The 23,972-nt window shown below is 52.2% G+C and overlaps 1 protein-coding gene across 1 annotated transcript in view; it reads right to left on the bottom strand.

Annotated features, from left to right (window-relative positions):
- LOC123758407 (probable sodium/potassium/calcium exchanger CG1090) overlaps positions 1-23,972 on the bottom strand; it is a gene marked incomplete at its 5' end in the record, with an annotated part of 157,381 nt that overhangs the window by 43,972 nt on the left and 89,437 nt on the right.

The raw sequence follows: 23,972 nt of genomic DNA, 5'->3' as shown, positions 1-23,972 counted from the left end.
ACTCCTAGGTGAACAGAGGCATCAGACGAAAGGAAACGTGCCCAACCACTTCCGTCCCGCCTGAGTATCAAACCCAGGCGCCTTGATTGGGAATCCTGTATAGATTTATGTGACATTCGTCAACTAGAAACAAAAAGAGGAGTCTCCTGCAATGATGGGGGGGGGGGGAAGGGGAGCTTTGACAAGCCGCCGGCTTCCTGCCCTCGTCAAGACCCCAAGGTCAATTCAGGTAAATACTAAACTTAGGTTAGTGTTGACCGCTGCGCGATGGTTACAGTCATTGGAATTGACTATGATCACTGTATTAATGATCCCAGTGTGAGGAGAATATTGACCCACTGAAGGGGGGCGGTGGGCTGCCAGTGTCAGGAGAATATTGACCCACTGAAGGGGGGCGGTGGGCTGCCAGTGTCAGGAGAATATTGACCCACTGAAGGGGGGGCGGTGGGCTGGCAGTGTCAGGAGAATATTGACCCACTGAAGGGGGGGCGGTGGGCTGCCAGTGTCAGGAGAATATTGACCCACTGAAGGGGGGTGGAGGTGGGCTGCCAGTGTGAGGAGAATATTGACCCACTGAAGGGGGGGGGCGGTGGGCTGCCAGTGTGAGGAGAATATTGACCCACTGAAGGGGGGGGGCGGTGGGCTGCCAGTGCGAGGAGAATATTGACCCACTGAAGGGGGGGGGGCGGTGGGCTGCCAGTGTGAGGAGAATATTGACCCACTGAAGGGGGGGGGGCGGTGGGCTGCCAGTGTGAGGAGAATATTGACCCACTGAAGGGGGGGGGCGGTGGGCTGCCAGTGTCAGGAGAATATTGACCCACTGAAGGGGGGGGGGCGGTGGGCTGCCAGTGTCAGGAGAATATTGACCCACTGAAGGGGGGGGGCGGTGGGCTGCCAGTGTGAGGAGAATATTGACCCACTGAAGGGGGGGGCGGTGGGCTGCCAGTGTCAGGAGAATATTGGCCCACTGAAGGGGGGGGGGCGGTGGGCTGCCAGTGTCAGGGGAATATTGACCCACTGAAGGGGGGGGGCGGTGGGCTGCCAGTGTCAGGGGAATATTGACCCACTGAAGGGGGGGGCGGTGGGCTGCCAGTGTGAGGAGAATATTGACCCACTGAAGGGGGGGGGGCGGTGGGCTGCCAGTGTCAGGGGAATATTGACCCACTGAAGGGGGGGGGCGGTGCGCTGCCAGTGTGAGGAGAATATTGACCCACTGAAGGGGGGGGGGCGGTGGGCTGCCAGTGTCAGGGGAATATTGACCCACTGAAGGGGGGGGGGCGGTGGGCTGCCTGTGTCAGGAGAATATTGACCCACTGAAGGGGGGGCGGTGGGCTGCCAGTGTGAGGAGAATATTGACCCACTGAAGGGGGGGGGCGGTGGGCTGCCAGTGTGAGGAGAATATTGACCCACTGAAGGGGGGGGCGGTGGGCTGCCAGTGTGAGGAGAATATTGACCCACTGAAGGGGGGGGCGGTGGGCTGCCAGTGTGAGGAGAATATTAACCCACTGAAGGGGGGGGGGCGGTGGGCTGCCAGTGTCAGGAGAATATTGGCCCACTGAAGGGGGGGGGGCGGTGGGCTGCCAGTGTCAGGGGAATATTGACCCACTGAAGGGGGGGGCGGTGGGCTGCCAGTGTCAGGGGAATATTGACCCACTGAAGGGGGGGGGGCGGTGGGCTGCCAGTGTCAGGGGAATATTGACCCACTGAAGGGGGGGGGCGGTGGGCTGCCAGTGTGAGGAGAATATTGACCCACTGAAGGGGGGGGGGCGGTGGGCTGCCAGTGTCAGGGGAATATTGACCCACTGAAGGGGGGGCGGTGCGCTGCCAGTGTGAGGAGAATATTGACCCACTGAAGGGGGGGGGGCGGTGGGCTGCCAGTGTCAGGGGAATATTGACCCACTGAAGGGGGGGGCGGTGGGCTGCCTGTGTCAGGAGAATATTGACCCACTGAAGGGGGGGCGGTGGGCTGCCAGTGTGAGGAGAATATTGACCCACTGAAGGGGGGGGGCGGTGGGCTGCCAGTGTGAGGAGAATATTGACCCACTGAAGGGGGGGGCGGTGGGCTGCCAGTGTGAGGAGAATATTGACCCACTGAAGGGGGGGGCGGTGGGCTGCCAGTGTGAGGAGAATATTAACCCACTGAAGGGGGGGGGCGGTGGGCTGCCAGTGTCAGGAGAATATTGGCCCACTGAAGGGGGGGGGCGGTGGGCTGCCAGTGTCAGGGGAATATTGACCCACTGAAGGGGGGGGCGGTGGGCTGCCAGTGTCAGGAGAATATTGACCCACTGAAGGGGGGGGGCGGTGGGCTGCCAGTGTCAGGGGAATATTGACCCACTGAAGGGGGGGGGCCGGTGGGCTGCCAGTGTCAGGGGAATATTGACCCACTGAAGGGGGGGGGGCGGTGGGCTGCCAGTGTCAGGGGAATATTGACCCACTGAAGGGGGGGGCGGTGGGCTGCCAGTGTGAGTAGAATATTGACCCACTGAAGGGGGCGGTGGGCTGCTAGTGTCAGGAGAATATTGACCCACTGAAGGGGGGGGGCCATGGGCTGCCAGTGTCAGGGGAATATTGACCCACTGAAGGGGGGGGGGGCGGTGGGCTGCCAGTGTCAGGAGAATATTGACCCACTGAAGGGGGGGGCGGTGGACTGCCAGTGTCAGGGGAATATTGACCCACTGAAGGGGGGGGCGGTGGGCTGCCAGTGTCAGGAGAATATTGACCCACTGAAGGGGGGGGCGGTGGGCTGCCAATGTCAGGGGAATATTGACCCACTGAAGGGGGGGGCGGTGGGCTGCCAGTGTCAGGAGAATATTGACCCACTGAAGGGGGGGGGCGGTGGGCTGCCAGTGTCAGGGGAATATTGACCCACTGAAGGGGGGGGGCGGTGGGCTGCCAGTGTGAGGAGAATATTGACCCACTGAAGGGGGGGGGGCGGTGGGCTGCCAGGGTCAGGAGAATATTGACCCACTGAAGGGGGGGGGCGGTGGGCTGCCAGTGTCAGGAGAATATTGACCCACTGAAGGGGGGGGCGGTGGGCTGCCAGTGTCAGGAGAATATTGACCCACTGAAGGGGGGGGGGCGGTGGGCTGCTAGTGTCAGGAGAATATTGACCCACTGAAGGGGGGGCGGTGGGCTGCCAGGGTCAGGAGAATATTGACCCACTGAAGGGGGGGGCGGTGGGCTGCCAGGGTCAGGAGAATATTGACCCACTGAAGGGGGGGGGGCGGTGGGCTGCCAGGGTCAGGAGAATATTGACCCACTGAAGGGGGGGGGCGGTGGGCTGCCAGTGTCAGGAGAATATTGACCCACTGAAGGGGGGGCGGTGGGCTGCCAGTGTCAGGAGAATATTGACCCACTGAAGGGGGGGGGCGGTGGGCTGCCAGTGTCAGGAGAATATTGGCCCACTGAAGGGGGGGGGCGGTGGGCTGCCAGTGTCAGGGGAATATTGACCCACTGAAGGGGGGGGGCGGTGGGCTGCCAGTGTCAGGAGAATATTGACCCACTGAAGGGGGGGGGCGGTGGGCTGCCAGTGTCAGGGGAATATTGACCCACTGAAGGGGGGGGGCGGTGGGCTGCCAGTGTCAGGGGAATATTGACCCACTGAAGGGGGGGGCGGTGGGCTGCCAGTGTGAGGAGAATATTGACCCACTGAAGGGGGCGGTGGGCTGCTAGTGTCAGGAGAATATTGACCCACTGAAGGGGAGGGGCGGTGGGCTGCCAGTGTCAGGGGAATATTGACCCACTGAAGGGGGGGGGCGGTGGGCTGCCAGTGTCAGGAGAATATTGACCCACTGAAGGGGGGGGCGGTGGACTGCCAGTGTCAGGGGAATATTGACCCACTGAAGGGGGGGCGGTGGGCTGCCAGTGTCAGGAGAATATTGACCCACTGAAGGGGGGGCGGTGGGCTGCCAATGTCAGGGGAATATTGACCCACTGAAGGGGGGGGGGCGGTGGGCTGCCAGTGTCAGGAGAATATTGACCCACTGAAGGGGGGGGCGGTGGGCTGCCAGTGTCAGGGGAATATTGACCCACTGAAGGGGGGGGGCGGTGGGCTGCCAGTGTGAGGAGAATATTGACCCACTGAAGGGGGGGGGGGCGGTGGAGCTGCCAGTGTCAGGAGAATATTGACCCACTGAAGGGGGGGGGGCGGTGGGCTGCTAGTGTCAGGAGAATATTGACCCACTGAAGGGGGGCGGTGGGCTGCCAGTGTCAGGAGAATATTGACCCACTGAAGGGGGGGGCGGTGGGCTGCCAGGGTCAGGAGAATATTGACCCACTGAAGGGGGGGGCGGTGGGCTGCCATGCAGTGTCAGGAGAATATTGACCCACTGAAGGGGGGGGGCGGTGGGCTGCCAGTGTCAGGAGAATATTGACCCACTGAAGGGGGGGGCGGTGGGCTGCTAGTGTCAGGAGAATATTGACCCACTGAAGGGGGGGGCGGTGGGCTGCCAGTGTCAGGAGAATATTGACCCACTGAAGGGGGGGGGCGGTGGGCTGCCAGGGTCAGGAGAATATTGACCCACTGAAGGGGGGGGGCGGTGGGCTGCCAGGGTCAGGAGAATATTGACCCACTGAAGGGGGGGGGCGGTGGGCTGCCAGGGTCAGGAGAATATTGACCCACTGAAGGGGGCGGTGACTGCCATCTTCGCTACAATATTAACGTACAACCTCATTAACAACACCATTAACTGGTAAACACCCATATATTACCATGTTCAAATATATTTAGGGTATTCAAATGCGCTTAAAGTTGGAACAACACGAGTATATTACTAACATTGTTCCTCGTTACCAACGACGAGGTTCCACTAATGAACCCCAATTATCTATATACCAAACCTTCATTCAAAGCACTTAGAAGGGATCAGGATAAGGATTTGGGAAGGGACGAGGGAAAGAAATGGTGTCAGAAAATGTCTATTCCTTTGGTGCCAGAAAAGGTATTTTCTGGCCCCATTCCTTCCTCCCCCCCCCCCCCCCCACCATCCCATTATTATTCTCCAAAAAACGAGAATCAAGTAGTAATTAAACATCTGGTAACCTTGGGCACCTGGATGTTAAACAATTTGGCGGGTTATATTCCGGGGAAAATTAGTATTAAGGACCTGCCCGAAACGCTGTGTGTGCTAGTTGATGTACACTAATGTAAGAATTCTTGGATATATTAAATAAATAACAAAAATGTCTTGGCATTGGCCAATTGTCAATCTCGCCACCAAGATGTAAGTAATTATCAAAAAGAGATACCAAGTCGGAGAGGCTATGTTGCACCGTCAAGAAGTGAGGGATAACCATAGGGCGCTAAATATCACTAAGGATGCCAATACGAGAACAAAAGCACATAAGGCAAACTACATCAAAGGTATCTGATTCACAAAGAATACTGTCGAGGGACACGTGACCGTGAGGGACGGTCGGGGAGCAAACACACACACACACACGTCCTGCAAATCAGGACATTCAACAAGGATATGCATGACCGTGAGGGGGACAATGTAGTTCGGACAATAAAGAGAAGGGCGCCGCTCCCTTAAGTATCCGTGAGTTAAGTGTGTATGGCCAATACGCAACCTTGCCACAGCCGTTTCTCACCACCAGTTACGGTAGTAGGAGGATGGCCATGGGGAAACGCTACCCCTTAAGAGCACGCAGTTTGTTACGAGTAACAGTAGACCAACAACCCTGCCAATGGGTAAGGATTGAGGAATGAAAAACCAGGTAAAAGTCGGAATAAGGAATACCTTTACGGGAGATGACACGAGCGGATAGCGTCCTTAGCGGCAGCATCCGCACGCTCATTTATAGACACACCAATATGGCTGGCAACCCAGCAAAACTCCACTGTCTTAAATCTGCTGGAGATAAGAAAAAGCCAATATTGAATTTCGACAACCAGAGGATGGACAGGATTAAAGGACTCTACAGCCATGAGGGCACTGCGAGTCAACTACAACAACAAAGGAAGAATTACGACGAGAAAGCAGGAGACGAAGAGCATAGAGGTGAAGATGCTAGTCTCGGGAGGCAGGTGAAACATATAGGTGTGGTCAGGAAACACAACAGAGTGGCCTACACTGTCAGCAGACTTGGACCCATCTGTGCAGACTGAGATGGAGCGGAAGTGTGAAGAAAAGTGCACAAGGAAAAGGCATTTCATAACTATAGGAGGGGTAAAAGTCATGCAGGTCCAGGTTCTACAAAACTTAGGAAAAGGGATGCTCCATGGAGGCAAGGAATGAATGACACGAGGAGAAACATTGGCAACACGAACCAAGAGAGAATCTTGCAAGCGAGACGACCGTACAGAAAGGGGAGCGGGAGGTGGTGAAAGGGAACAAGGTCCACTGGAGGGGTAATGGTCAAAGTACGACATACGCCAGAGTGAGGGTGTTGAAGGGACTACGAAAAGTAGCGAAGACAGTGGCGATCCTGTAGACACAGGACGCCGGTCTCAACATACAGGCTCTGGATAGGGGACGAATGAAAGGCACCAGAGCTAAGATGGAGCCCAGTAAGGTGAAGAGCATCAAGATGACGAAGTGTAAAGGGATAAGCAGACGAGTAGGCAGGACAGCCATAATCCAGTTTAGACAGCACAAGAGAGGAATGTAAAGAGAGAAGCGAGATACCTATTGGCTCCCCAGGCAGTATGAGACAAGACCTTAAATAAGTTAAGGGCCTTAGTGCATTCGACTCTGAGGTAGGAGATATGGGGTGACCAAGACAAACGAGTGTTAAAGATTAACCCCAAAAGTTTAGCAGAATCCTTATACAAAAGAAGATCACCATAAAGCGACAGAGGGGGATCGAAGGACGACCAGCTTAAGAGTAAAGGCCATAGCACAAGTCTTAGCCGGAGAGAACTTGAAGCCATAATTGGTCGCCCAGGACGACACGACAACAATTGCAAGTTGAAGCCGTCGTTGGAGGAAAGGCGAGTAATCACCTTGACAGCAGAGGGTAAGATCATCAACATAAAGAGCGAAGAAGATGTCAGAGGGAAGGAAGGAAAGAAGACCATTGAGGGCAACTAGGAAAAGAGTAGTGCCCAGAACACAACCTTGGGGCACACCTTCGTATTGCCGAAAAGAGGCAGAGAGAGCAGTACCAAGCCGCACTGGAAAAGAACGACCAGAGTGGAAGCCTTGGAAGAAAAGAGGAAGATTACCACGAAGGCCAAGAGAATTAAGTTAGGACAATATGGTACCACCAGGTGGTGTTATTTGCCTTTTCCAAGTCAAAAAGGACAGCAACAATGGAGCTTTTCACAGCAAAAGCAGTACGAATATAGACCTCCAAGTTCACAAGGACATCAGTCGTTCTGTGACAGTTGCGAAAGCCAAATTGAGAAGGGGCAAGGAGGTGATAGCATTCCAGGAACCACATCAGATGGACATTGACCATTCGTGAGAATAATAGGGCAGAAGTCTTTAGGGGACGACCCTAGAGAATCTGGTTTCTGGACAGGAAGGATAACCACCTCAAGCTAGTCCTCAGGGACTGACGACGACTCCCAGACACGGGTAATATTGAAACGTGCAGAGAGAGAGAGATGGCAAAGCAGCTCATAATGAATATCATCCGAGCCCACTACCATAGAACTACAGAGGGCCAGGGACAGACTGGAGTTCTGAGAGAAAGGATCATTATACGGAAGCCGAAGAAAAGTGCAAAAATCTAAGGAAGAAGATTCAAGAACGGGCTTACGAGTAAGGAAAGGAGGAAGATGAGCGCCAGAGCTAACAGTCGAAAAGTGAGAACCCAGTTTGGTCGCAACCGACACCGGATCTGCCACAGTAGAACCACAGAAGTGAAGGACTGGAGAGACATTGGAAACAAACTTACCCGCTATCTTGCAAATTTTCTTCCAGATCAGGGGCAGAGGAGTGCCAGACGAAATGGTGGAAACTAAAGCTCCCAACCTTTACATTTAGCCTTATGGATGGCCCTACGGGCCACTGCACTTGCCCTCCAAAACAAAAGAAACGGGCATCCTATGGCGACGGTGTTTCTTCCAGGCTGCACGCTTACTGTGGACAGCCCAAGCACAGTCTGCGTTCCACCAGGGAATGAACTTCTGCGTGCCCCTTGAGGTAGAGTGAGGAACAGGCAGAGGGCAGCATCAAAAACAGTATCATGAAAGAGGAGGACTTGGGGAAGAGGCAGATCAGAGAGGTCGGAAAGAGTAGCACGCAACGTAAAGAGGTTCCAGTCAGCCCTGGCAAACTGCCACCTAGGGAAGGAGAGAGGGAGGGCGAAAAGAGAAGGTGACAAGGATGGGGAAATGGTCATTGTTAGGGAGGTCAACAAGAATCCATCAGATGCAGTCCAAATAAAGAGAAGACGAGCAGAGAGAAAGATAAAGACAGGAAAGGGTGCGAGTACGGGAGTCCACATGAGTGGGCTCACCAGAATTCAGAAGAGACAGAAGAGAGGACAAAAGGTTCAAGAAGGCGGCCCCAATGTTTGTCAGAACATTGCCCGAGAAGATATGCTGACAGTAAAAAATCCCCCAAAAGGAGCACAGGCTCCAATAAGGAGTCCAACAGGTGCTTAAGATCAGAACGAGAAAGTGGGATAATCGGGGGAAGATAAATGTAACAGACTATATACCATTTACTCACAAAGATACGGGCCACAGAACACCGAATGGGCGACTGAAAAAATTAGGGGGACGAAGGGAATATCAAGACGGATCAAGAGAGCGGAAGAGGCATGGGCCCCAGCAAGAGCTGGAGGCGAAGAGAGAAAGGAATAACCACGGAAGCGACCAGGATGAGCACCAAGCACCGGCTCCTGGAGACAAACACAAAGCAGAGAAAACTGTGTGATCAGAAGTTGGAGTTCATGAAAGTTGGCATAAAACCATGAATATTCCATTGTAGAATACACATGCAAGAGAGAGAGAACAGAAATAGAGATAACAAGGGAGAAACAAAAGAAAATAGAACACAGTAGACTAAGGAGGAACAAGATCAGGATCAATGAAAGAAGAATGACCGGGCAGAGGTAAAGCCAGCCAAGATAACCGAGACAAGGGAAGGGAGGATGGACCAGTGGCCAATGGACAGAGTCCAGAGCGGGAGGAGGCAAACGGAGAGGGGCGGTCAAGGAAATCTGGGCCAGGAAGGACAGAAACAGGTGAGGGCACCGTAGCAATGGCAGCATCCAAGTGAGGATCAAGGACCAAGGGAACCTCCATAGGAGAGACAGGAGACCCCACCAATGAAAAGGGAGGGGAAGCAGGGTCTTCCCTGTGGAAGACTCTTCCCTGTCAGAGTCGGAAGGGGAGGAATACATTGAAGCCTTCTTACCTGCTGGGGAGGAAGAAGGAGAGGAGCCAGGCTTACGCTTCTGACAGGCGAACCATCAGCAATATACCAAGTGGCTGCCTCGACAGTTTCAACAGAAGGAGAACGGGAATGGGCAACACGACTAACGATGGGAGGAGGATGGACAATGGCCTGAACAGACAGGCGGCGAGGAGGACCAAGAGACAGAGGGGAAGGCTGAGAAAGAGGAGTGGGGTGAGAAGGGAAGGAGGGAATAAGAGACGAGGAAGACCGGGAAGGAAGGAAGGAAACACCAGACGGAGAACCAGGAGGAGGACCCTCTGGCCCAGAACACCAAGGAGCAGACGAGGTGGTGGTGGAGGTGTCGGGGTCTAAGGCCTCAAAACGGCTGTGAAACTGAGAAAGCGGGAGAACACGAGAAAAGGGGGAACGCAACACGAGCATAAGACAAAGAGGGAAGATGACATATCATATCAAGAGTGCTTAATCTAAGCTTGATCTCCGTGTATACACACACACAACTTAGCAACATCTCGCTGCGTATATAACACTCCAACATTCCGTTGTCGATAACATAATCAGGATAAACAAAATGGCCAACCTGTCCCTTCGATTAATACGTCGCATTTTCCACAGAATCGATGAAACCGTTAAAAATGTGACGAATTAGTAAAAATTAATACACAGTAATACTGACGTTTTCTATGCCTCGGCCTCGGTATGTTAGGTGGGTTGACTGGGTTCATACATATCTGGTTAAGCAAAACAGATTGGAGAGAACGGATTAAAAATTGCAGTGAATAACCTTCACAGAAAATGGATTAAGGGGACACTTTTCCATACTTATCTGTAGATTTAATAATTCCAAGATTGATATTGACATCAAAGCATTTAGAGTCATGCAGCGCTCTGGGTTATTTAAGAGTAAGCATTAAGATTACTTAACATGCACATCACCTTCAGGGGGGCAAGGGAGGAAGGAGAGATATACAGACCAAAGCTGTTTGAGTCAAAATATGGTCAGTCCACGCACACATCCCGCCCAGAGTGACGGCTGGGGCCCACTACAACTAGTCGTACTTAAAAAAGTGAGGCTGGCACTTACGGTGGCAGAGCCGCTGGCTCCACAGTGCCAAAAGAAGCAGGACTCCACAGGTAGTTCCTTCTAAGGCCTCTGCTTCGGGGAAATGAATGGATGGGGACCGGAGCACTGAGCACTGAGGAGTGTTCAGTGCTACTCGGTGGAGCACGGCTACACCCCCTCTATCTACCCTCCCCGGAGCACCGTAGCAAGTGCTACTCGGTGGAGCATGGACGGAGCATCACCACGCAGCCTCCAGTGCCACTCTGCCAGATGTAAACACCACCAAGATGGTCCCCGCTACTCTCACCCCGTCCCTCGTCCAGCACAACTCTTGCGTCAATGCCAGGATTCGTCAAACATTTACCCAACCACTGACGAAACCACTACATCTTTCCTCCACCATGACGGCTTTGTTTACATTTATTAAAATGTAAACAAAGCCACCATGATTAAGATACACGGCTTCCTTAAGTGTTGGGTAGATGTTGGGTGAAGCCTGGTCAAGAGGGTTCACCCTTGAAGGACACGCTTGGAACACCCCGGAACACTCAAGTGGCAAGTGCTACTCAGCCCAGACCTCCAGGAGCTCCCCGGAGCACCGAGGACTCAGTACTGCTCGGGGCCTGTGGGTGAGCGGTCGAGGTGGACCTTGGCCAGGAGGCGTGCAGGTGTAGCTAGTGTAGGTCAGGTTGTCAAGGGTGTAAGGTTGTGGGGCTGTGCAATGCAAGCTGTGGTACACGTGTGTGTGTACAGGTGTGTGTGTGTGTATGCACAGGTGTGGATTATTCAGCTCTTGCTAGACTGAGCACACAGACTTGAGGCTGACACTAGGCAGTTGGTGACTTTAAGCCAAGGCTGTGGAGGGAGAGGTGATGGGCGTGGGGGCGTGAAGGGGGCAGGGGGGGGGGGCAGGCACGGGTACTGGGCAAGCGCCGGGGGCACGGGTACTGGGCAAGCGCCGGGGGGCACAGCACAGGGCAAGACATGGAGAAAAAACGAAGAAGTAAAACGTCAATATACAAGGAAGCAAAACACATATTGCATGTACATGGAAACATTAAATGATGCAAAGCACAAGACAACATCAGCAGAGGGGGGCGTGGCCCCATACACAGCAGCTGGGCCCCCCTCCCTCCCCCCCCCTTCAACACACACACTCGCTGTCTCAAGACAGAGTCAAGTCCGCATATTACGACCATTTTGTGATGTACACGTCCCAGGAAGGCCTCCCTAAATGAATCCATATCAGGATATGTAATTACATCTAATAGATATAAGCTTATCGGGGTAATACTCCAAAATAAATGCATACACTCAATAAATAATTGTTTAACCAAATACGTTTGGTTAACGATAGTACAAATGGATCATTTAAAAGAGCAAGGCAACCTATGGCCACCTTGCGGTGGATGGCGGTCAGTGTCCAGACGCTGGACGTCAGTAAACATTGCTCCATCCACCATCAGGAAACGGGGAAACGGGCCTCTCAAGCCTAGCCACCAGACGAGACATAATGTGTGCCAACTATCTGTCACTCTGTACCACTGCTCACCAGACACACCCATACAGATCAAAAATTAACCCAACAGTTAACCCACACAACCCTCGCTTCCCAACCAATCACTCACAACCTTTCCTCACACGGGCTACAAATAACCTCAATATAGACCTCTCTCTACTCCAAAACTCGGAAACCCAACTTAGTGTTCCCCCTATTCCACCTTGGCTTTATACAACTCCTAATACAGCAATACAACTCGAAGACAACATTCCAAAGTCTGCACCAAACTCAGCCATAGCCTCAGTCTTTCTCTCAGCAATGAAAAATTGCTACCCAAATACCACAGCGATTTATACAGATGGATCTCGCATCATGATGAACAACGTACCCTCGGTCACTAGCGCTGTATGGATACCGGAATACCATCTCAAGCAGGGATGGCGATTACCAAACCAACTATCTGTTTTCACAGCTGAATTATATGCCTTATATCAAGCTCTCCAAATAATCACAACACTACCAATCGGGACATATACAATCTGCAGTGACTCCAAGAGTGCGATTCAAGCCATTACATACTCTTCAACAACGTGAAAGGAGTTTGTTTACCCATGTCTTCAACTTCTTCATGAACATCGATTGAACGGTTATGATACCTCTATCCAATGGGTCCCAGCGCATTGTGGTATTCTCCATAATGAACTAGTAGATCAACTAGCCAAAGCAATGCACAACACACCTCACATTACCCGTCATCCAATTCCCCATGTTGCACGTAAAGGAGCCTTCAAAAATACCATCACCCAAGATTTTGCGACGAAATGGAAAACGTTATGCTCACCTTTGTACTATGGGTCCATAAAAAAAGAAATGGGAAACTTGGAAACATGTCAGATATAAAAACAGAGAAACTGATGTAACGATGACCAGATTAAGGCTGGGACACACCAAACTGGCAGCACACAGCTCTAAGTACAGAACAGACATCAACGAACTCTGCACCCACTGTCAGGTGCCTGAAACAATCGAACACTATCTCCTACATTGCTTCCGACATTATAGTGCCAGAGTAAATCTCAAACAAGTACTTATCTCACTTAAAATACCCTTTACCATCGAGCATATATTAGGAGGCGGTGACCACTCTTTACGTGAAAAATACCAAATAGTCAAAGCACTGGCTAAATATCTCCAATCGACCAACAAATTGGGTCACATCTGACCCGCGCCACATTTATACCTGGCGCCACCAACAGCTAAACACAGACAACAACTACCTCGTCGCAACACCAAGGATCAGCTGACGCCATAAACACAACACACCGCCCTACAGTGCGGCAAGTCTCCCTCTAACACACACACACACACACACCTGTTGTAGTCGCCGCTCCTCTGTCTACACCACAACGCAACAAGCACTTTTAAAACTGTTATCATCCTCAACATAAACGCCTCTACCAACACCTGTACTGGTGCAGTCATCGGGAGGACAAACCCTTCATGCTAACTGCACCTACTATCAAGAAGAAGAAGAAGAAGAAGGATACTCCATGATGTTCAAGTTGCTTAATTGCCGTCGTTTAACAACGGAGGACCTGAATGGTGGTGTCAACTGCACGTACAGTGTGCATAACAAGCAAGACACACTGTTTAAAGTGTTATAAGTGTGTCTTGCCACAGTGGGGAGTTTGAGGACCACGACGCCACAGCAGCATCGCCCGCCCGCCCTCACACAGTGAGGACCCAGGACCACGACGCCACAGCAGCATCGCCCGCCCGCCCGCCCTCACACAGTGAGGACCCAGGACCACGACGCCACAGCAGCATCGCCCGCCCGCCCGCCCGCCCTCACACAGTGAGGACCCAGGACCACGACGCCACAGCAGCATCGCCCGCCCGCCCGCCCTCCCTCACACAGTGAGGACCCAGGACCGCGACGCCACAGCAGCATCGCCCGCCCGCCCGCCCTCACACAGTGAGGACCCAGGACCGCGACGCCACAGCAGCATCGCCCGCCCGCCCTCACACAGTGAGGACCCAGGACCGCGACGCCACAGCAGCATCGCCCGCCCGCCCGCCCTCACACAGTGAGGACCCAGGACCGCGACGCCACAGCAGCATCGCCCGCCCGCCCTCACACAGTGAGGACCCAGGACCGCGACGCCACAGCAGCATCGCCCGCCCGCCCTCACACAGTGAGGACCCAGGACCACGACGCCACAGCAGCATCGCCCGCCCGCCCTCACACAGTGAGGACCCAGGACCGCGACGCCACAGCAGCATCGCCCGCCCGCCCTCACACAGTGAGGACCCAGGACAGTGACGCCACAGCTGTCCCTCTCTCACAGAGTTAGCAATACTCTGCCACAACAGCAAGACACTATTTAAAGTGTTGTAGGAGTGGCTTAATATATAAAGTGAGTGGTGTGTGAACAACGCCAGAAGCCAGAAGAGTCCACTAGCCCCGCCTCAACATAATAGTGAACATCACGACAAGCTCTGGCCCTACACGAGGGCTAAAATCTTAGTACCATAAGATAAGAGCTCCGTACCAGGATCTTACTAAAATAAAGGAGTTTGATGGTGTTGTAACAATAGTAATTGGCTCCACTTCTCTGTGCCACTAACCCCATTATATTACAGGTGCGATTACAACCATGACCTTACGACCTCACCTCAGTAAGTAAATTACTTGCCATTAAAATTAATTATACTAACTAGGTTAATCAATATCAAATTAACATATTGCAATTGCTTAAAAATAAATTACAGTATACATTTGCAATAGATACATTCATATCGTCACATAATCTTATCACATCTTGGCAGCTGTGTCAGACATACGACTTATGTTGTAACTATATGACTATAGTACGTTAGGAGCCTTATACGGTAATACATAGGTGAGGGAGGAGCCTTATACGGTAATATACAGGTGAGGGAGGAGCCTTATACGGTAATACACAGGTGAGGGAGGAGCCTTATACAGTAATACACAGGTGAGGGAGGAGCCTTATACAGTAATACACAGGTGAGGGAGGAGCCTTATACAGTAATACACAGGTGAGGGGAATCAGGGTGAAAAAAACTACCTATTTCTTTCTGCCTCCGCCGGGGATCGAACGCGGATCCTTAGAGCTACGTATCCCGAGCGCTGTCCACTGAGCCACCAGCCCCCCCCCCCCTGGACGCGTGGCGAGTGCGTCACCATGGCAACATCCCGCCTATATATAGCCATGTTAGCCACGGGATACACTTCCCCGTCTCCCCTCATACCTCGCTCTTCCCAATGACTCCAACTCGTTACAAATGCGACGTGTTGGTGACAATTCAAGCACCGTAATAGTGACGTTTTATCTGCATTAGCCTCGATGGGTTAGGTGGGTTGCTTGGGTTCACACGTTTCTGGTTAATTAGGCAAAACAGTTGAGATTTTTACAGAGTGATAAAGTATTTCACAGACCACAAGCCCGTGTATTTTATGCACACACACACACACACACACACACACACACACACACACACACACACACACACACACACACACACACACACACACACATGCCAAAATTATGAGAAGGATTAAGACAGAAGAGGACTGTTTGAGGCTTCAAGAAGACCTAGTCAAACTGAAGGAATGGTCGAACAAATGGTTGTTAGAGATTAACCCAACCAAATGTAATGTAATGAAGATAGGTGTAGGGAGCAGGAGGCCAGTTACAAGGTATCATCTGGGAGAGGAAATTCTTCAGGAGTCAGAGAAGGAAAAAGACTTGGGGGTTGATATCACGCCAGACCTGTCTCCTGCAGCACATATCAAGCGGATAACATCAGCGGCATATGCCAGGCTGGCCAACATACGAACGGCATTCAGAAACTTGTGTAAAGAATCATTCAGAACTTTGTATACCACATATGTCAGGCCAATCTTGGAGTATGCAGCCCCAGCATGGAGTCCATATCTAGTCAAGGATAAGACTAAACTGGAAAAGGTTCAAAGGTTTGCCACCAGACTAGTACTCGAGCTGAGAGGTATGAGCTACGAGGAGAGACTACGGGAATTAAACCTCACTTCGCTGGAAGACAGAAGAGTTAGGGGGGACATGATCACCACATTCAAGATTCTCAAGGGAATTGATAGGGTTATCTTGAGGTTATCTTGAGATGATTTCGGGGCTTTAGTGTCCCCGTGGCCCGGTCCTCGACCAGGCCTTCACCCCCAGGAAGCAGCCCGTGACAGCTGACTAACACCCAGGTACCTATTTTACTGTTAGGTAACAGGGGCATAGGGTGAAAGAAACTCTGCCCATTGTTTCTCGCCGGCGCCTGGGATCGAACCCAGGACCACAGGATCACAAGTCCAGCGTGCTGTCCGCTCGGCCGACCGGCTCAGGGTAGATAAAGACAGGTTATTTAACACAAGGGGCACACGCACTAGGGGACACAGGTGGAAACTCAGTGCCCAAATGAGCCACAGAGATATTAGAAAGAACTTTTTTAGTATCAGAGTGGTTGACAAATGGAATGCATTAGGAAGTGATGTGTTGGAGGCTGACTCCATACACAGTTTCAAGTGTAAATATGATAGAGCCCAGTAGGCTCAGGAATCTGTACACCAGTTGATTGACGGTTGAGAGGCGGGACCAAAGAGCCAGAGCTCAACCCCCGCAAACACAACTAGGCGAGTACAACTAGGTGAGTACACACACACACGGGTGTTTGTGTGTATGGTTACTCACCCTGACATGAATACGTCAGGGTGAGAAGAGAGGCAGAAGGGCAATATGAAAACGACATAGCAAACAAGGCAAAGACTCAACCTAAATTGCTGCACAGCCACAACACGAGACAACAGTGAAGGAACAGGTAATGAAACTGAGGATAGGGGCAGACAGATTCACTACAAACGACAAAGAAGTGTGCGAGGAACTCAATAAGTAATTGCAGGAAGTCTTCACATTAGAGCATGGAGAAGTTCCAGAGATAAGAGAAGGAATAATTAACCAGGCACCACTAGAGGAATTTCAGATTACCAGTGGAGATGTAAGGAAGCTTTTGCTAGAGTTGGATGTGACAAAGGCTATAGGCCTGGATGGAATATCACCATGGATACTAAAGGAAGGAGCAAAAGCACTGTCCCTGCCACTCTCCGTGGTGTATAGCAAATCACTGATAACAAGTGAACTGCAAAAAATTTGGAAGACAGCAAACGTAGTCCCAATATACAAGGAGGAGGAGGCACCGAACTACAGGTCAGTGTCCCTAACTTTATTGGAGAAAATTGTGCGAAAAAAGCTAGTGGAACATCTGGAGCGAAGGAATTTTGTGACACCACCAACATGGTTTCAGGGATGGCAAGTCATGCCTCACAGGATTAATTGAATTCTACGATCAGGCAAGAAAGAGAGGGGTGGGCAGACTGCATATTTTTGGATTGCCAGAAAGACTTTGACACAGTACCACATCAGAGACTAGTGCGAAAGCTGGAGATGCAGGCAGGAGTGAAAGGGAAGGTACTCCGTTACTCCGTTGGATAAGGAAGTACCTTAGCAACAGAAAACAGCGAGTCACTGTGAGGGATGAAGTCTCGAAATGGCGAGACTTCACCAGTAGAGTCCCGCAGGGGTCAGTCCTTGGACCCATACTGTTTCTGATATATGTAAATGATTTACCAGAGGGTATAGAATAATTCCTCTCATTGTTTGCCGAGATGCAAAAATTATGAGGAGGATTAAGACGGAGGAAGATAGCATGAGGCTACAAGATGACCTAGACAGACTGAATGAATGGTCCAACAAATAGTTACTAAAGTTCAACCAGAGTAAATGTAAGGTAATGAAACTAGGCAGTGGAAACAGGAGGCCAGACACAGGATACAGAATGGGAGATGACGTTCTTCATGAAACGGACAGAGAAAGATCTAGGAGTTGCTATCACACCAAACCTGTCTCCTGAAGCCCACTTTAAAAGAATTACATCTGCGGCGTATGCAAGACTGGCTAACATCAGAACTGTCTTCAGGTACCTGTGTAAGGAATCATTCAGAACCTTGTATACCACATATGTAATACCAATTCTGGAGTATGCGGCCCCAGCATGGAGCACGTACCTTGTCAAGCACAAGACGAAGCTTGAAAAAGTTCAGAGGTATGCCACTAGGCTAGTCCCAGAACTAAGAGGCATGAGTTATAAGGAAAGGTTGCTATTCAAACTTGAGAGGTAGGCGGGAGTGAGCGGAAAGGTCCTAGCATAGGTAAAGAACTACTTAACATGAAAGAATCAGAGAGTAATGGTAAGGGGCGAGAAGTCAGACTGGCGAGCAGTAATGAGTGGAGTACCTCAAGGATCGGTGCTGGGACCAATCCTATTTCTAATTTACGAAAATGATATGTTTACAGGAGTAGAATCTGTGACGATAATCTCTTTCAAGAGAGATTGAGCCTGCTCTTCCCTACAAAGTACGTAAAAACAAAAGATAATATAGAAGATACGTCCAGCAAGTATCGCCAAAACGGTTTTCCCAGAGAGCAAAACGTATCCAGCACACCGGCACACCTGCTAGCTACCGCCACCGTAAACCAGGTAACTACTTGTCCTTTGCCTGCCTGTCGCTGATTGGCTGGTGTCCCGTCGCACCTGCCCTCCGCCCTCCGCCACAAGTTGATGTCTGGGCTGCAGTGGCCCAGTATTGTCAGAATATCTCAGTGCTCCTTGCAGTTGACATCTCTCGCTGGTAGACTATGCCTTGGCTTTCGTGTACTAAGGGAGGTGGCAGCTCGAAGCCAATATTCCAGCTCCATTCATATTTATTTTGCTATCACTGTAACTCACTTGTCTTAACGTAACTTTTCATTTGCCAGTGATTATTCATATTATTTTGTTTGTTGACTTGTCTTTTATATTTTATGTGCTTAACTTTATTCATGTCTTGTTTTTCTAAAGTAATTAAAATTTCATTGTTAATTTACTTGTGTTTTGTGTGTTTTCCCATTACCTTACCACAGACGAAAGCTCCAGCTTTTCTCTTTTTTTTCTATAATGTGACGAGGCCCTGCCCCTAGCTTTTGAAACAGCCGAACACCAACGCTTTACCGTCACAAATCCTACATATCAATGTTCGCAGATGACGCAAAATTAATGAGAAGAGTTGTGACAGATGAGGATTGCAGTCCTCCAAGAGGACCTGGACAGGTTGCAGAGATGGTCAGAGAAATGGCTACAAGAGTTCAACACGAGTAAATGTAAAGTTATGGAAATGGGATCAGGTGATAAAAGACCAGCAACACTGGCGGTACACGAACAAGGGGACACAGGTGGAAACTGAGTACCCACATGAGCCACAGGGACGTTAGAAAGAACTTTTTCAGTGTCAGAGTAGTTAACAGGTGGAATGCATTAGGCAGTGATGTGGTGGAGGCTGACTCCATACACAGTTTCAAGTGTAGATATGATAGAGCCCAGTAGGCTCAGGAACCTGTACACCAGTTGATTGACAGTTGAGAGGCGGGACCAAAGAGCCAGAGCTCAACCCCCGCAAGCACAACTAGGTGAGTACAGGTTAAATGGAATGGTGGTAGAGAGTAATGGTGGTAGACATGGAGTGATGGGTGGTAGTGAGGAATGGTGGTAGGCAGTGTGACGGGTGCTAGTGAGGAATGGTGGTAGAGAGGAATGGTGGTAGGCAGAGAGATGGGTGGTAGTGAGGAATGGTGGTAGGCAGAGAGCTGGGTGGTAGTGAGGAATGGTGGTAGGCAGAGAGATGGGTGGTAGTGAGGAATGGTGGTAGGCAGAGAGATGGGTGGTAGTGAGGAATGGTGGTAGGCAGTGTGATGGGTGGTAGTGAGGAATGGTGGTAATGAGGAATGGTGGTAGGCAGAGAGATGGTGTTACGGACCCGAGTCCAGCGTCGTAGCACTGGAGCAGTGACGACAACGCCATCTGTGAGTCCGCTCCCGAAACCCCCTCCAAATGGACGACGCCATCTAGTGAGGATGGGATATACCGGCCACAGGTGCTGGATTCCCGTCTTAATCAGCTCATAACATAGCCGCTGCTGACCTCTGGTGAGGTGGCGCTTAGACAGTGAACGCCATCTATGGAGTAAATAGGTGGACGTTTTTGTCTAAGCTTGTAAGTGATGTTTCTTAGTGACCCCATGTAGCGTCCCCGAGCACTAATGACGTGTCTGATTACAGAGTCGACCTCGGACTGCTGTATTGGACAGTGGATCAGTCTACCCAAGGCAGCCAAGGTCTCTTCACGAGTTTGCTCTGAGGACGCTGTGAGTCACCCTCGGACGAACTCTGCTGAGTGTGTTAGCCTGCCTGTGACGTGGCAGTACCAGGAATCGTCTTATCCGGGGCTGGCTGGTGGAAGAGACTAGCCACTGTGGTGCTGAGAGATGAGAGTGATCAGCGGAATCACACGAGGCTCCTGCCTAGGGCTCGCAACTCTAGTATCGGTAGTGGAGTGGCCTACACAGCGGAGCTGATCGGAACCTGCCAGCTACAGGCTGGATTGTGGTTGAAGGCCTCCACGCCGGAGCACCCAGTGGGAATGTGATTTGGCTTGCCTGTGGCCAGGGTAGATTCGCCGAGAGGAGCCAAGAGGATTCATCGTGGGCCACGGAGGAAGGAACCAGGGCTACTCAAAGTGCACACCGTGGAGCATCCTGTGTCTTCAGAGGAAGACAACACTGTATATTTTCGTGTAGTTATAACCCCGTGTCACTGTTATATATATATTTATGGTGGTGGTGAAATAATATATATAATTCAGAACATTTGTATCCCTCCCCCTTTAAGTTAACTTGCGTTACGGAACACATCCCTTGAAAGCCTCTACTAACTTGTGGCCGGATTCCCAAATTCTAATAACATCAGAAAAGAACCCGGTTACGCCCCAGTAGGGCCGTAACAGATGGGTAGTAGTGAGGAATGTTGGTAGGCAGTGTGATGGGTGGTAGAGTAATGGTGGTAGACAGAGTGATGGGTGGTAGAGTAATGGTGGTAGGCAGTGTGATGGGTGGTAGAGTAATGGTGGTAGGCAGTGTGATGGGTGGTAGAGTAATGGTGGTAGGCAGTGTGATGGGTGGTAGAGTAATGGTGGTAGGCAGTGTGATGGGTGGTAGAGTAATGGTGGTAGGCAGTGTGATGGGTGGTAGAGTAATGGTGGTAGGCAGTGTGATGGGTGGTAGAGTAATGGTGGTAGGCAGTGTGATGGGTGGTAGAGTAATGGTGGTAGACAGAGTGATGGGTGGTAGAGAGTAATGTTGGTAGGCAGTGTGATGGGTGGTTGAGTAATGGTGGTAGACAGAGTGATGGGTGGTAGAGAGTGATGGGTGGTAGAGAGTAATGTTGGTAGGCAGTGTGATGGGTAGTAGTGAGGAATGGTGGTAGGCAGTGTGATGGGTGGTAGAGAGTAATGGTGGTAGGCAGTGTGATGGATGGTAGAGAGTAATGGTGGTAGGCAGTGTGATGGGTGGTAGAGAGTAATGTTGGTAGGCAGTGTGATGGATGGTAGAGAGTAATGGTGGTAGGCAGTGTGATGGGTGGTAGAGAGTAATGTTGGTAGGCAGTGTGATGGGTGGTAGAGAGTAATGGTGGTAGACAGAGTGATGGGTGGTAGAGAGTGATGGTGGTAGACAGAGTGATGGGTGGTAGAGAGTGATGGTGGTAGACAGAGTGATGGGTGGTAGAGAGTGATGGTGGTAGAGAGGACTGGTGGCAGGTAGGGAGGCAGGAAGACGAGCCATGGAATCGATACACTCCCAGCTGGAGACATTATGGGAGGGACCTGTGCACGTGAGGGGGCACCTTTGCACGTGAAGGGGCACCTGTGCACGTGAAGGGATCACTTGTACACGTGAAGGGGCACCTGTGCACGTGAAGGGCGGCACCTGTGCACGTGAAGGGCGCACTTGTACACGTGAAGGGGCACTTGTGCACGTGAAGGGGCACTTGTGCACGTGAAGGGGCACTTGTACACGTGAAGGGGCACCTGTGCACGTGAGGGGGCACCTGTGCACGTGAAGGGGCACCTGTGCACGTGAAGGGATCACTTGTACACGTGAAGGGGCACCTGTGCACGTGAAGGGCGGCACCTGTGCACGTGAAGGGCGCACTTGTACACGTGAAGGGGCACTTGTGCACGTGAAGGGGCACTTGTGCACGTGAAGGGGCACTTGTACACGTGAAGGGGCACCTGTGCACGTGAGGGGGCACCTGTGCACGTGAGGGGGCACCTGTGCACGTGAGGGGGCACCTGTGCACGTGAAGGGCGCACTTGTACACGTGAAGAGGCACTTGTGCACGTGAAGGGGCACTTGTACACGTGAAGGGGCACCTGTGCACGTGAAGGGGGGCACTTGTGCACGTGAAGGGGCACCTGTGCACGTGAGGGGGCACCTGTGCACGTGAAGGGCGCACTTGTGCACGTGAAGGGGCACCTGTGCACGTGAAGGGGGGCACTTGTGCACGTGAAGGGCGCACTTGTACACGTGAAGGGATCACTTGTGCACGTGAAGGGGCACCTGTGCACGCTGAAGGGGGGGCACTTGTGCACGTAAAGGGGCACCTGTGCACGTGAAGGGGCACCTGTGCACGTGAAGGGGCACCTGTGCACGTGAAGGGGCACCTGTGCACGTGAAGGGGCACCTGTGCACGTGAAGGGGGGCACTTGTGCACGTGAAGGGGCACTTGTACACGTGAAGGGAGCACCTGTGCACGTGAAAGGGGGCACTTGTGCACGTGAAGGGGCACCTGTGCACGTGAAGGGGGCACTTTTGCACGTGAAGGGGGCACTTGTGCATGTGAAGGGGCCCCTGTGCACGTGAAGGGCGCACTTGTACACGTGAAGGGGCACCTGTGCACGTGAAGGGGGGGCACTTGTGCACGTAAAGGGGCACCTGTGCACGTGAAGGGGCACCTGTGCACGTGAAGGGGCACCTGTGCACGTGAAGGGGAACCTGTGCACGTGAAGGGGGGCACTTGTGCACGTGAAGGGGCACTTGTACACGTGAAGGGGAACCTGTGCACGTGAAGGGGGGCACTTGTGCACGTGAAGGGGCACCTGTGCACGTGAAGGGGGGCACTTGTGCACGTGAAGGGGCACCTGTGCACGTGAAGGGGGGCCACTTGTACACGTGAAGGGGCACCTGTGCACGTGAAGGGGCACCTGTGCACGTGAAGGGGAACCTGTGCACGTGAAGGGGGGCACTTGTGCACGTGAAGGGGCACTTGTACACGTGAAGGGGCACCTGTGCTCGTGAAGGGGGGCACTTGTGCACGTGAAGGGGCACCTGTGCACGTGAAGGGGGGCACTTGTGCACGTGAAGGGGCACCTGTGCACGTGAAGGGGGGCCACTTGTACACGTGAAGGGGCACCTGTGCACGTGAAGGGGGGCACTTGTACACGTGAAGGGGCACCTGTGCACGTGAAGGGGGGCACTTGTACACGTGAAGGGGCACCTGTGCACGTGAAGGGGCACCTGTGCACGTGAAGGGGCACCTGTGCACGTGAAGGGGCACCTGTGCACGTGAAGGGGGGCACTTGTGCACGTGAAGGGGCACCTGTGCACGTGAAGGGGGGCACTTGTGCACGTGAAGGGGCACTTGTACACGTGAAGGGGCACTTGTACACGTGAAGGGGGGCACTTGTACACGTGAAGGGAGCACCTGAGCACGTGAAGGGGGGGCACTTGTGCACGTGAAGGGGCACTTGTGCACGTGAAGGGAGCACCTGAGCACGTGAAGGGGGGGCACTTGTGCACGTGAAGGGGCACTTGTGCACGTGAAGGGAGCACTTGTACACGTGAAGGGAGCACCTGAGCACGTGAAGGGGCACTTGTGCACGTGAAGGGGGCACCTGTGCACGTGAAGAGGGCACCTGTGCACGTGCGGAAGGGCACCTGTGCACCAGGTCTGTCCCGGCCAGGCCTGGCCTGGCCAGAAGTATATATCTTCTTAATACTTAGATGACAAAGTACTCCAAAGTTTGCTTACCGTTTATATTAGTGGGTGATGTGGGGGAGGGAGTGTGTACACGTACATACAATAGTATACACGGGGTCACGAACAGGGTACATGACACCAAC

Source organism: Procambarus clarkii, chromosome 11 (assembly GCF_040958095.1).
Source record: "Procambarus clarkii isolate CNS0578487 chromosome 11, FALCON_Pclarkii_2.0, whole genome shotgun sequence".
NCBI lineage: Eukaryota > Metazoa > Arthropoda > Malacostraca > Decapoda > Cambaridae > Procambarus > Procambarus clarkii.
Note: the sequence above shows the minus strand (reverse complement) of the source record. Positions and strands in the feature narration are given on the sequence as shown.